This window comes from Pocillopora damicornis, chromosome 3 (genome assembly GCF_964200805.1).
Source record: "Pocillopora damicornis chromosome 3, jaPocDami1.2, whole genome shotgun sequence".
In the NCBI taxonomy this organism is placed as follows: domain Eukaryota; kingdom Metazoa; phylum Cnidaria; class Anthozoa; order Scleractinia; family Pocilloporidae; genus Pocillopora; species Pocillopora damicornis.
In genome coordinates, this window is record NC_142672.1 from 30,154,215 (window position 1) to 30,170,085 (window position 15,871).

Here is a 15,871-nt window from a genome sequence, read left to right on the forward strand (position 1 = left end):
AAAGAAAAAGATCAAATAGAATTCGTAAAAAATCTACTTGTCATATTGAGACAGGAAAATCTCGACACTGAGGAAAAGGTAATTATGGGAGGCGATTTTAACTGCCCTCTCAATCCAGCTTATGACAAAAAAGGAGGCAATCTAAATCAACGGACATCGGTTGTGAAATGTATTGATTGTTTACAAAATGAGCTTGATTTAGTAGACATATGGAGAATTAAAAACCCAAACGTAAAAAGTTATACGTGGAGCCAAAACTCGCCCAAAATCTTTTGCCGTTTAGACTATTGGTTAATTTCAAATAATTTAAATGACCTCGTAAAATCAACTGGTATAATTCCCGCTATCAGAGCAGATCATGATGCGATTACTCTGGATATTGAAGAACTAGAAACCGAACTAAAAGGTTCCGGATACTGGAAGATGAACTGTTCTCTGCTAGTTGACGAAGAGTACGTAAATAGTGTCACAGAAATGATCCCGATTTGGACTGCAGAAAGAACGAAAGGTACTGTCAGACGATCGTTCAACCTGGGATTGGATAAAATATAATATTAAACATCCCGCTATTTTACACTCAAAAAAGAAAACGAAAGAAAGAGATGTGGAAGAAAAAACTCTTCTAAAGGAACTCAACAAAGCAAAGGAGGCATTAGAAAAAGCTTTGAAAAAGGTGAGATGTCCTCTTCCCAAAAACAAGCAGTTATCACTCTTATTGAGAAGAAAGGAAAAGACCGTACATTCCTAGAAAACTGGCGTCCTATTTCTCTGGTCAATGTAGATGCAAAAATAATGTCCAAAGTAATCGCTTCGAGAATCAAAAATGTGTTACCAGGGATTATTCATCACAATCAAACAGGATATGTCAAAGATCGATTTATAGGCGAAACGATCCGATCGATCTATGATGTAATGGATTATACTGTTGAAGAGAATATTCCAGGTCTAATGATTTTTATTGATTTTGAAAAGGCTTTTGATAGTGTAGAATGGGATTTTCTTTATAAATGTCTTGAATCCTTTAATTTCGGTCCAGACTTTCTCAAATGGGTTAAAACTTTTTATAAAAACATGCAGAGCTGTACCATAAATAATGGAACTGCTTCAAATTATTTTGTGCTTGAACGAGGTGTCCGGCAAGGTGATCCACTCTCGCCTTACCTGTTGATAGCAGTTGTGGAAACTCTTGCAATTGCCATTCGTCAAAATAAAGATATAAAAGGAATTTCTATCGAGAATGAGGAAACAAAGCTCTTGCAATACGCGGATGACACTACTGCAGTGCTCTCGGATATGGACTCGGCCAAAACTTTGTTTGAATTGTTGGATGTTTTTAAGGACGTTTCTGGTCTTAAAATTAACTGCACAAAAACTGAGGGTATGTGGATCGGAGCATCCAAAGAAAACAAAAGGTTATCAGAACAAGATAGCTATCAAATATAAAATTGAAAGAAAAACAAATAAGAAAAACTTCTTTGAAAAGAAATGGATATTCAAATGAAAAGGAATGGTTAATAATTTAAAAAATCTTAAGCCGATTTTCCTTCTGTCCTGTTTTTTCTCTCTTTTTTTTTACGTTATGTTGCTTGGTTTAATTAGTTTAATTTCTTAAGCTGAAAATAGGGTAACTGCGTAAGATTGTTAAATAAATCGAATTGTTATCATTTTTAACCTATTTTATGAATGTAAAATTGTAACTGTGTAAATGAAAGGTCAGAATAAAAAAAACAAAACAAAAAAAAAACAAAAAAAAAACAAAAAAAAAAACAAAAAATAAAAGGATTTATAGAAGCACTAAAATAGTCGAGGAAAGTTGCTAACAAAGCTGCAATTCTTGGGCAGGTTTCAAAGGGAAATCGAAATCAGAGTGTAAGTGCCCAAATTGGTATCTCGCTACACAAAAAGCCTGCGACCACGTACAACAGCAACAGAAACTGAACCATTTTCAGTCCTGATCTGTAGCGACGAGACTACATGATGTTGACGCTCATTGGATTTGAGAAATATCTTATAATAACTAAAACTGCCGATACTTAATGGTAAAACAAGTAGCAATCCGATAGCGATACAATAATGAACGATTTGACTCTCTCTACTTGGTAAGTAAAGGAACACATTGCATAACTTCGGATAAATTTTGCCTTATTTGTGACTCGGGCAATGAACAGGTAAAGTACAGGGGAAAGCCACAAGCAACTCAACCATATCTTAGAACTTTGGGGCGAAAAAATGTTTTTGTAGTGGTTCGTCTTCACAATTTTTACATATCGGTTGAACGCTATTAAACCATGAGTTGCCTGGGGGGATCACGTCAGTCGTGAATATACGAACAAAACCTTGAATTTGGCATACGGAATCGCTCAAGTTCCACCTTCCCATAATCAGTGTTACAGAGGCTAGCGGCATTATCACTATTCCACATAGCAGATCGCTGACTGCTAGAGCAATGATACAGAGGTTGGTAGTTGATTACGGTGTTGTGTTTCTGTATGCTGCTATACAAACCAGTCTGTTTCTAATGATGCTTGTGACGCTCAAAGCAACACATACACTTGCTTCAGTTATGACAGCAGCTAAGCTTCGTATTGGTAGCTCTAGGTCTGACATATTACTAACTGATTATACAAACTAAAACCTTCAAAAACAACTAATAAGTAAATGTATAAGTGAATTAAGAGTCTGTCCACATAAGGACCGGGCAGGCGTGACACGTAGCATTTCACCGATTTCTTTCAAACTTTCACAGTTTGTGAAGGTCACGACTGGATGAATCAATGGTCAATTCGCGTAAAAATCACACTCAGCATTTTCCCAGTTGTCAAGAACCTAAAGTAGTTCGGGCTCCCGGCTAATCCTTGGGGTATCTGAGCCCACACATCAAGTCACCGGGGTATAAGGCTAAAATTAGCTCGAAAAATGCATTTCCAGCGAATCTCTCTCACACTAACAAAATGCGATGGATTTTAACCTCATTAAGTCCAATGGTTGTTTGAACGTTAAGGAAACAATTCCTTAAAGTTGGGGTAATTTGAAACAACTTCTGCCAATTTGCCAACGTTGTTTATAAAATTGAAATATAGAGAAAGTTTTAGTTTCTCCAAGCTTGCTTTCCAACTAAATTTTGCTATTCTTTAGCTCTAAATATGTTTGTCCTTACCTATAAGCGAAAAATGACTTATTTAAAAACTTTAAAAGAAAAAAAAAAAAAACTTACTAAGAGGTTTTATAAACAAAACCGTTACGGCTTGTTGTCTTCAGTCATGTTATCATGTCGAAAAATTGCGCTCTCTATCTAAAACTCTTCATTGTTGTGGTCCGTCTGATCTTCATCAGAATAAGTCCGTCAGAAACTCAGTTTCATTGACTTCACTTGACACATAGCTATGATTCAAGATAACAGCTGCTGGCGCCGATTTTTTTGCTCTTCAATTCATTGCCTTCATTCATATTATCATACAAGCAAGTGTCAAAATTCTTACTTGCCTGATATTTTTTCTGTAACAGAAGACGTTGATTTGTATATGTTATTCAATGCATTTTTACAAAACGCTTGCTATTCGTTGGTTTCAGTCATGGTATCAGAGAAGCAAATGTCGAAGTATGAAGTTGCATATCCAAAACTCTTAATTCTTGCTGTCATTTCAGCCTGAATTAAGTGAAAACCAAGAGACACACAGATAAATAAAGGTCTTCCTAATCAGTTGAAAATAAATAATAGTTAAAAGGAATATATATTTAACAAAAAAATGTGTTCTATTACCTAACCAGTTTTCTGAAAGGGGTTTATATAATTTCCAGTGGTAACACTCCGAATTGCGCTAAACTTTTCAAAGTCAGTTGATAAGAAATTTTAAAATGGGTACTGTACTCTTGTCTGTGTCTACACGTACAAAACCAACTCCTTTTTTAGTTTGTTTCTTACAAAGGAACAAGTGACAAAAAAAAATTGTTGCTATAAGTCTAAAATACGCAGCTACTAATGACCGATTGTTTTTTTTAGCTAGCGGCCTTCTTACACTCGTGAATCCACCAACGTTTGCTCAGCATTTTCCAGGCCTCTGTTTAACTCTCGCGAAAGCAATTGATGAGTGAATTGATATGTGGAGTTTCACCCAACCCTTAAGTGGAAGCTTATGAAACGATAAAAAAGCATATCATTTGGAGAAGAATGTAGATTGAAAGAAGGAAAAAGAAAAGGAAAAGGAAGATAAATGGAATGGAAAAGGAAAAAGATAGACATAATAAATTAACTGTTTTCCTTTCAGAGGGGTCTCCTTTATCGACAATGGAACAAGACTAGGCACGATACTCGCCAGCTCAACAGCCCTGTTCTAATTTTCTTTTTTAACAGTTTGCACGCATCCCCTTAGTAGGTCTTCGACAAAATTTCAACTCCTCAAAGTAAATAGAAATCTTGTAATTCATGTCTGATAAGTTACTTGAAAGTCTCTTCATCGCTAAAAACAGTTCTATATTCAACTAGCGACGATTTTGTTCACTCCAGGATTGTTTCCACTAATTGTATCCTGCGCGTAATGAGAGTGCCACGAATGCTTCATTCATCTCAGCGTAAGTTAAAACATGATTGATTTTGGCTTGTACAATTAAAAAAAGTTGTTACTTTTACCACTTTTAAAACTTCAAAAACAAACAATTACAATTTCTTTTATCAGAGGGATCACTCTTTTTGGCAAAGGATCAAGACCAGTATACAAATACTCACCAGCTCAATATCCTTGTTCTAATTACCTTTTTCTAATAGTTAGCACGCCTTTTCTAAGTAGGTCGTCGACAGACTTTTATTTAACAAATCTAGAATATTCATCAAAAATTATTGAAACGACAAACAATAAAAAAAGAAGCAAAAAGAAAAAAATTGTTCTTGACCTTTGTAAAGGATCTTAGTCTGAAAAAATCTAGAAGACTTAACAGTTCGCTTCTTATTGTTCCCTTTCAATGACTTGGTTATCAGCAATTCTTGCCTTTCGACAGCAGGAAGACAACATTTTGCGAAATTCCCTTCGGAATTCACCATTTGTGAAAGCGTAAATAAAAGGATTTACTGAAGCGCCCAAAAAAAAGCAAAACACCGATAGCATGGCTGTAATTCTTGTGCTGGTCTTGGGAGAAAAACGAAACCAGAGAACAAGTGCCCACATTGGTATCCAGCAACACAAAAATCCCGCGGCCACGAACAATAACACTCGACTAATGTTTGTTTCTTTCACTGAGCTTCTCACTGCACCATTTTCATTTCTGTTTTGTAGCGATGAGACCACATTCTGTTGATGTTCGTGGGTTTTAAGATGTATCTTATAATAACTAAAAATACCGATAGACAACGGTAAAATAAAAAACAGTCCCACGGTGATACAATAATGAACGATTTGACTTTCACTGGTTGGGAAAGCAAAGGCGCACACTGCGTAGCTTTGGTTAAATTCAATTCGGAACCAATTTGTGACTCGGGTAATGATCAGATAAAGTGCAAAGGTAAGCCACAAACCAATCAGCCACATCTTAGATCTGCGAGTCGAAAAAAATCTTATTGTAATGGTTTGTCTTCACAATTTTCATGTAACGGTTAAACGCTGTCAAACCAAGGGTTGCTGGGGTTACGTTAAAGTTGAACACATCAAGAAAACCTTGAATCTGGCAAACAGTGTCGCCGAAGTCCCATCTTCCAATTATCAGCGTTGCAGAAGCAAACGGCATTTCTACTGTTGCACACAGCAAATCAATAACTGCTATGGCAATGATGTACAGGTTGACAGTTGATCGCAAGTTTGGGTTTCTGTATGATGCTATACAAACCAGACTGTTTCCAATGATGCTGGTGATGCTTAATGCAATAAAAACACTTGCCTCAGTTATGACAACAGGTAAGCTTCGGCTTGGTAAGTCTAGGTTTGACATCTTTCTACCTAAAAGTTTAATCAATAATTGATAATTTAAGAACGTATAATTAAATAACTCGATTGAATAAATCGATGGACAAATTATACAATAACTAAACTGGTGGCTGCGGCCGCAATAAGATAGTTAACTGAGTTATCTTTTAGAAACCTGGTTAAAAGTTCAAAATATTTAACTTGGTTAAAGGTTGGTCAAGATGAAATAAAGGGGTTACATTTTTTGAACGGCGGCACTGAAATGGGTTATGAAGTGGGTGAACTTGACATCACGGGGAAACCAAAAATATGCAGACTTCTAAGACCATGATGTTATTTTCTTACATCTGTCTTTCTTTCCGATTCCTTTCTCTGCACTCACGGATTAGATAATCCCTCCTCCTTCCGATACTTACTACGTTAACTTCCAAGGTAGTTCTTTTGAATGTGTTGTTGATTTTGCGTAGATGGCAGAGGGTTCTCCATCGCTGTTGCTGAAGTCTATACTTCGTAGTTAAATTTCATTCGTCGGTTGAATTTCGTCTGTTTCCCCCATGGATTTCAAAAATTGGATTCCACGCTGCGGAAAAGTTCATGCATGGAGAGGGTGAAGAGATAGCCAAGAAGTGTGGCTGGAAGATATTGAAGCTGAGCTAAAAAAGCTGAAGCGAATAACTCCAAGTGACATTTACCTACAGCAGAGGGTGTTCACGGAGCTGGAGGCTGCAGGTAGAGCGATGGGTCTAACTATGCTGGCGGAATGCACGAAGAGTGGGCTGACCATTTTAGACCAGCTCAGCGAAATTAAAAGTGGCCTCTCTTTGAAGCCATTAACGGTGGAGGCAGCAGACTATTCCAAAAGTAATTAGGCTATTCTTTTGGAGCCAAAGAATGTCGTCTGCACTGCTAAAGCCAAGCTTTGAGAGATTGCCGTGTTGTATCGTGTCCTGGAGGTGTCTGGGTGGCGGTCAAGAGTAGTGGAGTTCACGGTGTCCGGGTGGTGGACAACAGAAGTGGAGTTTATGGTGTTCAGGTGGCAGAAAAGAGTAGTGGATTTTGTGGTGTCTTGGTGGCGGATGAGAGTATTGGAGTGTATAGTATCTGGGTGGTGGATTAGTGGAAGAGAGTAGTGGAGTTCATGGTGTCTGGGTGGTGAACGAAAGGTTTGGAGGCGGTGGTGTGCGGGTGGCAGAGGAGAGTAGTGGAATTCCTGCTGTCCAAGTGGCAGACAACAGTAATGGAGTTCATGATGTCTGGGTGGTGGACGAGAGTAATGGAGTTCATGGTGACCTGGTAGTGGACAAAATGTTTGGAGTTGGTGGTGTGCAGGTGGCAGAAGAGAGCGGTGGAGTTCACGGTGTCTAAGAGGCAGAGGAGAGTAGCGGAGCTCATGCTGAGCGGCTGACAGTTGACAATAGTGGAGTTCATGATGTGCGGATGGCAGACAAGAATAGTGGAATTCATGGTGTCCGGGTGGTGGACGAAAGGTTTAGAGTTGGTTGTGTCCAAGTGACGGACGAGAGTTGTGGAGTTTGGGGTGTCTGGGTGGTGGACAAGAGTAGTGGAGATGATGGTGTCCAGGTGGTGAATGAAAGTAGTAGAGTTCGTGATGTCTGGGTGTGAACGAGAGTAGTGGAATTGGTGGTGTCCGGGTGGTGGACGAGAGTAGTGAAGTTTTTCGTCGTATCTGAGAGATAGACTAGGATAGTGAAGTTGATGTTGTGTGGGCGGTGGACAGGAGTGGTTGCGTTCACAATGTACATGTGGTAGACGCGAGCTTTGAAGAGGAGAGTTCTGGTGAAGAGGAGAGTTCTGGTGAAGAGAGAGTTCTGGTGAAGAGGAGACTCTGGTGAAGAGGAGAGTTCTGGTGGAGAGGAGACTTCTGTAGAGTCCAGCAGCGATGGTGAGGAGGTCGACATGATGAGGTTGAGTTAGTATTATGCTTTGGGGACAATGCAGGACAAGAGCGTTCGGTAACACCCTGTGAGTTAATTTTACAAGTATTTACTGCACGTCAAGGGTGGTAGCCTACCCTCAAAGTAGGCACTCATTCACACAAGACAGGTGCACACTGTCTTTTAGACCCTATACCATAATGAGAGAGATTTCCAGTGCCTTCTGAAGAACAACTCACTAGACATCTAGGATATCTACTGCTCCTCTCAGCTTAGTTAGGCATAATCTCGAGGCAATACCATTAAGACCAACTTGAGGTCATTAGAGATGTTTGCAGGGTTAATGCAGAAGAGCCTCTTCTTCACACTCTTTTGCTAGAGTGAAGGAAACTGAAAGGCAATTAGTCAGTTGAGACACAGACTGCTCGATTACCTTAGGAAGGTGCATCGTTGATTGGCCACAGAAACTGCCACTAGACAGGTGAACGAGGCCTATGAGCGAATAATCCCAGAGGACATGAAGTCCCTTGAAACATCAGTGCTGGCAAGAAAGGCTCTTAAAACCTTGGGCTCGGCAATGGACATGGATGCCATCTCCAGAAAAGAGATTACCTCTTGGCAACCTGTCTCTTACAAAATGCATCTCAACCTGGGCCACTGAAGAACGCGCATATGAAGGGTTTCGACTAGGCCGTTTCTGTCTGGTCACAAAGGCGTGGACGTTGCTTCTCAACTATCACAAGACAACACGCCACCAAGGTCCGGCAGATGAGACGCTGCACAGGTACATGTCAATTTACAAGGGTAATGTTAGGCCACAATTTTCCAGGAAAAAGAGGACCACTTGTTCGGTAAGGACGATGAACAATGTTTCAAACCCGAAACCATCGGGAAGCGCGTGACTGAGATTTTTAATTCAGCAGAGGTGCGTCTTGAGAGGAGGGTTACGACCACCGGTATTTGTGAGATGTACTCCTTTTAGGCGTTCGACTTATCAGCGGCGGAGAAACGGCTTGTACACTAGCACATGAAGCACTATGAAGCAACTGTGGACAAAATCTCGTGTTGCAAGTCAACGCGGAGAGGAGAGCCAGGGTGCACTCCCTTCTGAAAAAATAAACGGAGTATACAGCAGGATGGGGACGAGGAAGACAGCTCGCCGGACGAGGCCATGCGATTTAAGTCCACCCTTCGTCACTCCACGGTGGAAGTGGGCCCTCACCAATCACCATCAGAAGAGGAGTCATAATAGTAAGAGCCATTTCCATCTCGGGAGAGCCCTTCAAAAACAAGCTGCTGATCACTACGCAGCATGAGGTCAGAAACATCTGCAGGACAGATCTCCACGTTAGGCGCCACGTGGTAGACTTCAGCATGATTAAAGAACAGTGTCAGGGCTTCCCAATTTTCCAGACAGGGTGACTTGCCCTTTGAAAATGACTCCAGTCTAGGCGCTTCCACAGGATCGTCACGCAGGCCGTGGGCGATCACTGAGGCCAGAAGTATTGCTGTGTTACGGGAAGATAACGTGTTAAAACACATCCTGGCCCAGAAAGGAGAGGTCAGGTGCTGTGAAAAAGTTAAAAACTTTTTTCGAAGTAGGCAGGTCTCCGAATAAATCCTGACCTCTACAACCCTAAATAGTGTGTACATATAAACCGCTCAATGACATCTTTCATTTGTTGTAAATATTGCTGTACATAGAATTGTAAATATTTTAAAACTGTACATATTATACCGTTGTATATATGTGAGTATCCTGGCAACAATGAATTGAGCTGGTCACTCGATGATACCCCCTGTAGGTAAAAGAGATTCGTCAGGGATCAAACACGAGCTGGGGGAGCCAACCCCCGGGGAGTGCCCCATAGAACCTTCTAAAAATAAAATAAAAAATTAAGAAGCAAATGAAGGAGTGAGTGAATAAACGAATAAATGAACAGAGATGGAAATTAATAAAGTGGAAATAATGGCTGTTCCTCTTTCCCGGCAAAGTACATCATCCGCGCCTTGAATTCGCTCTCTGGGTTTGTGAACTGTCTAAGTATTCATCTAGTTATTCATTTATATGTTCATTTATTTATTGACTTTTAGTGTTTCAACGGCGTGACCCAACGAAGTCTCGTCTTCTCGAATTGTAAGATTATCCAACACCAAGCAAGGAAACAGGATACTTTTTTTTAATCTTCCACAGATATAAGCTATCCATATACTCACTACATGCAATGAGCATTTTATTCTATGTAGGCGCAAGTAACTACTTACAATTTATTCAAATTAGAAAAAGTATAAATGACAAGCTAACGTTTGAAGATAGTGACGTAAGCCGTCAAACCTGTTTTCTCTGTTTCTTTGTTCCTGTTTTGCTAATTTGTGATTACAAACAAAATCATCGTTTTGTTCATCATTGTAAATATTATCACTATTATTATTATTGTCGTTAACACCAGTCTGCCGAAAAGTTCCACTAGATTGTTTCCATATTTACTTCTCATGAAGCTTGGATCGAACATATCAGCTGAAGGTGCCAATTCATATTGCTTTTATATTTTTTCCGTATCCATACGTCTTTCCTGTTACAGAGGACGTTAATTTAAGTTTAAATTGACGATCATTTATAGGGCTTCCTTCGGACTTTTGTCGCCTCAATAAATTATTTTAGAGATTGAATATTTCGCTTGAATTGAAATCGATCGAAAACTTAGGCTGTCCATGCAAGCTTTCGAGCTAAATTTTGAAAATTCTCCTGTCTCTCAACAAATCGTTAACAATGCATATGGACTTAAAAAGATGAATTTTAACAATGTCTGAATAAAGAAGTGTCAAGAGATGTCATTCTGTTTCTGAAACTCTTTTGCGTTTTCAGTCTAGCCTGAATTCAGTGTGAGTAAAAATTCCCTGAAAATCGATGGCTAAAATTGTTTGTTTAGGTGTCATTTGATTTTCGTGTTAACTTGTAATTTCGTCAGTCGTCGGCATCTTTTGTTGCTTCACACAGGAAAAATACATGATACGAAACGTAATGATCGATTTTGTCCTCAATCTCACGCCATAACAGAAAAAGCTTTTGAACATCTGTAAACTCCGAGCACTTCGCAGTAAGTGATATTTTCAATGAATCTTCGGATTGTTTTCAAGTTTAAGGATTGTAAATTACAATTTTATGAAAAACGAATGTTGTTCTGTTATATTAGTGTGAATCCTTGCACGCCTGCCAGTCGCTGGCGCCGTTTGTTGAAACTAAAACGAAAAAAAAATTCTTTTAAGATTATCATCGGCTTCTTTTTCACCCCACCACTATTCTTAGCAACAAAGGTCGCCATTTCGTTTGTTTTTTGCTCGCCAAAAACTATAAAATGCACTCAAAAGCCTAAAATCGAAAAAAAGTTTACAGGAATCGACCAATCTTGCTTCAAGAAACAGCTTGTTGTGGAGGCTTGGCACATTAACTCCGCCCACGCTCCTTTAAATCGTGACGATGGCGGTCTGCTTCCTGACGCCTATTTCCACCTCGTCAGAAAAAAGGCCGCTAATTAGTGATCATATAAAAGGACCTCTTGTTGCAGCGTTTAGATCACCCCTGATGAAGGCACTAGACAGGAGTGTCAAAACGTTGGCTCTATGAATTGTAACTTCTTCGGTTACATTCATTAAATCTGCAAACCAGTGTAGCTTCAAACTATGTCAGCTTGCTGTGAGTTAGTCAGGTATTTCGGATTTTCTTATGCGAGGAGTTTGTAACGATTATCATGGTGTACTGTCCGCGATCCAAGCGAAAGTTTTTGCCAGTTTAAGCATTCACTGGTAGTTCTAATTAGACCTAGAGAAAGCTTTACCTTACGCGGAGATTCGATGAAAACAAGTCAGATCACCGAGGAATATGGCACGGTATTTAGCTTAACGGCAGTCAAACTTCTTTGCAAGGTTGGAACTATCGTCTTTTAACTCTACCAGTCTCTAGCTGTCACAGTGCAGAGAGAGTGGCTTTTTTTAGAGCTAAAAATTAGGTTTAAAAAGCGAAAAAAGGATTACTAGAGATATTATTTGTAACTAACCTTAATTCCACAGGAAAATTTTCTCCTAAACGATATTGAATTGGCTAATTAATACTTTGTCTCCAAAGTTCACGATTACCTCATCCAAATTGAGGTTCTTCTAAGTGCAAAATGCCTTTTTTCCTTTTAAATACCACAATTTCTGTTCATTTTATATAAATTTTCAGAGTAAGAAAGGCCTTTCCACGCCTATGCCCATTTTAAAGGTAACAACGGAAGGGCTAAGAGCGTTTAATGTATTTTTAACTTTCTCATAGTGACGTCTGCAAGTCACACAATTGCTGAACGAAAGCCTAAACAATGCAAAAAAGACTGAAACATCTGTATGTTTGACTATAATTTCAAGAAAAAATATTTTTTTATTCTCCTGTAGTGCATATCAGTTTGTCGTTTTCGAAATACTTAGTCTTTTTGATCGAAAGATAACCCCAGAAAATTATTATTATTATTATTAATTATTATTAGCATTTTTATTAACTACATATCTGGCCTATTGTCACGTGTAACTTGTAGCAGGTGGTAAATTGAAAGGCGAGGTATAAAAAGAATGAATCGTCTATTATTCGACACAGCACTCAAGCCCTTGAGAAAACTATTATTTTGCAAGAAAACCACTGAAGTTGTGAAAATTCAGCGGGTTTGACTGATAAATGCAAGTTATCATATAAACTGCGGTATTTAACAAAGATTTCTCACCTGGGAAAAGCGGTAACTTCATATGTGTAAATTGGGATTGTGTATGACTTGACTCAGTCAATAAGCATTGTATCATATGACCATGAATAACTTTTGAACATTTCGAAAAGTTTGTTTTTACTTAAATAGGACGCGATAGGCTGGCGTGCACAGGGATAACCACAAAAAGAGATTCTACGATAAAAATTCTTCCTTTCCATTTCCGAGTCAGAGCAGGAGATTCCGATTCATTGAAGAGCGTGGCTTATTTTCTTATTTCTGCTCAGTACTGTCGTTCAGTTTGTTTTTGTCCGCTTGTCTTTCACGAACACGTGAAGTGAAACAAGTTTTCTTTATCCCTATTGTAGCATAGCTGTCAAGGAGTGGCATACTTGTGAAAATCAACAAGTGGTTCCTACGTCAGCGTGAAGTTTGGAGAGCACGAAAGATGCGTAAGAGTTGCTCGAGGCATAACCGAGAGCAACTCTAGCTTCTTGCGTGCTCTCCAAACTTCCCAATTGCTTCATATCTCGATGAACGCACAGCTGACGTACGAACCAATTGTTTTATAACATTTTCAATTCAATGGTTTAGATGTTGTAAAAGGGTTATTAATATTCCCTCTGCTACGCTTCAGCGCGTTGATAATTTTGTTGCAGGAAGACATTTCGCTACGCTGTGAAGGATCTTGTTTCCATGTTTAGCTTAAATTGCCGCCAAAGTCTTAACCAGTTTTTTAATAGTAAAATCCCAAAGTAAAAAATCGCGGAGAAAATTTTTCTTCTCGAGGGATCTGTTTGCTGACGTCATGAGCGTGCACATTAGACGTTGATTAGACAAATTTACTAGCCATGTTATAATGTCATGCACTTGTCAAATTACGAATGCTAATATTCGAGACGATATTTAAGGTTAGACGTGCGCCGAATAAGAGCCATGTGTGTGTAAGTTATTTGTTTTAGGTTGTCTCGTAATTTTGTGAATATTAAATTTGCTTGCTTGGACACAACACCTATCAAGCCTTACAATGTTGAGAACAGCTCAAAGATCTTTGTCATCAATCTTCCTTACCGAACGAATTTTGTCAAGGTTTACAACTATGTCATTAGGATTCACGGATAAATTTCTGATTTACATTATTTATTTTCATTATACAAACTCACTCGATTGAAGCAGCAACGTACCGTCTTAAACAGCGTCCTTCGTAATAAAAATGTCCCCAGGTAAAGAAAAGTTCAGGAGATAAATTTATTTCAAGACTCAAGCTCACACTTAGACAAAATAAGTAGGAGCGGCAACATGTCGTCTCAAATAGCGTGCTTTGTTATAAAAATGACCCGTGTAAGGCGGCTGGTCATAATATCAACATTTTCCTGAGCGTGAAAGGAAAAATGTTTTTTTTCTGAATCATGACTGAATTTACTTTAAATTTTCTGATAGCCGACGATCCTTGCGGACAAATACATTTTGAGGCTGGTAAAGTGCATCTTTATCTTTTATTTATGTCAAATTACTTACTAAATGTGGAAATTCTCCCTTTTAGTATATTTACCTTCTCATAGAGCCTCCTTATCCGATGGATAGGGGCTAAGAGTTTAAAGCCGTTGCCACCCAACGATCAAAATAGATGCTTGAGGTTTTGAAATAAATAAATGAATTAACACTTGAAATTTTAATTTCCATCAGGAAATCATGAATAGATTAGTGATAGTGATTTTTGAGGAACAGTTTATTCATTCTAATGATTGTGAGTTTATTGAGGAGGAAGCATATTTGGGATGCAGGTTTGCGTCAAATTTTGTAATTCGCTTACTGCTTCATCATTTCATTCCCATGCAACCAATAACTCATTTACAACAAAGCTTTAAAATGTTTCAAGCTGTTTAAACACGATTCAAATTGAAGATTTTAGATATATGAAAATTCATATATTTGCACTGCGGTGGAAAGATGAAATTAAGAGATCCTCGCAGCTAAGAACACTACTGAAACGAGTAGTTGTAAATAGGACCTGAAAAAAATTCAGGCCCGTACGGGATTTGAACCCATGACCTCTGCGATACCGGTGCAGCGCTCTACCAATTGAGCTAACAAGCCAACTGGGAGCTGGTCAATGAATTGGGTCCAAATAAACATCCAAGTGAATGAAGATTTTAGATATATGAAAATTCACATATTTGCACTGCGGCTTTCCACCGCAGTGCAAATTTTCGTTTCAGTAGTGTTCTTAGCTGCGAGGATCTCTTAATTTCACGATTCAAATTCTTTTCTTCATAGAAGCCTCATCTGTCGACTTCAAGTTTAGCACAGTGAATACAAGTCAGCAATAACTTAAATATCATTGAAAATTAAGTTTCTCAGTTCTCCGTTTGTGAATTACATCACGCTAAATCCCGTTTAATTAAACCTTTTTTTTGCAAGTGTGAAACGGGTTTAATCAAAGGTGCGCATTCATATATTTTCCTATACGTAGAATTTACATGGTTCTGTTTTTTCCTATGGGAAGGAAGGGTGTTGGTAGTTTCGGTTCTGATACAATGTATATATGACTAAAAATTTTCCTTTAAAGAGATCTGGCGTACGACTGAGGAATATACTCTACCAACTTACTGTATTCGGATATGTTTGTACTGATTCGACAATTATAGCAGGAAATATCATGAATGTTTCTGCGAAACATTACACAAGTTACGTTCCCTTCTACTTTTAGCGGATAGGATGTTATATCAGAAATTTTAAAATCTACAAGACTTGTACGTTCGCTTCGCCCTCATGTTTTGTAATTTCCTTTTCATTAATTAAGGCAGCTACATTTCGCAGATTTCTTGCCTTTTCACGGTGACAACAGAGCAGGTTCTGAAATTGCTTTCGAAATGCACCATTTGTGAAAGTGTAAATAAAGGGATTTATACAAGCTCTAAAATAGTAGAGGAAAGTTAGCAAAGCTGCAGTTCTTGGTGTTTTTATCGCAAAACCTGCACTTTATGTGATGAGCACCGCTGTTCAATAAGAAAGTTGTAGACCGAGAGCCGATTAACATTTTTTCAAAAGAGCCTTTTTCATTATTATTATTTTTTTGTTGTTGTTTAGTGATGATACGCGACAATTAAAGGATGGCTGTTGCCTGTGGCCAGGGATTTAAAAGGAGTTAAGAGAGTGCCTCTGTAAGAGCGGTCCGGTCGATTTTGCTTGAGACACGGATTTCGCTTGTTTCTCGTGTGTTGTAAGACATTCATGTACCTATACTAAAACCACAATCAGTTTGATCGGATCTCTTTATTTTTCAGAGTTTTACGGAAATTAAATTTCACTCGAGCGAAGGCTTGTCGTGACACTTTTGAAGACTTTAATTTCA

General features: G+C 38.6%; 1 protein-coding gene and 1 pseudogene across 1 annotated transcript in view; both read right to left on the bottom strand.

Annotated features, from left to right (window-relative positions):
- LOC113672267 (octopamine receptor beta-1R) overlaps positions 1-15,871 on the bottom strand; it is a 165,633-nt gene that overhangs the window by 105,048 nt on the left and 44,714 nt on the right. The window lies entirely within an intron of this gene.
- Positions 4,729-6,135, bottom strand: LOC149049289 (octopamine receptor beta-1R-like; annotated as a pseudogene).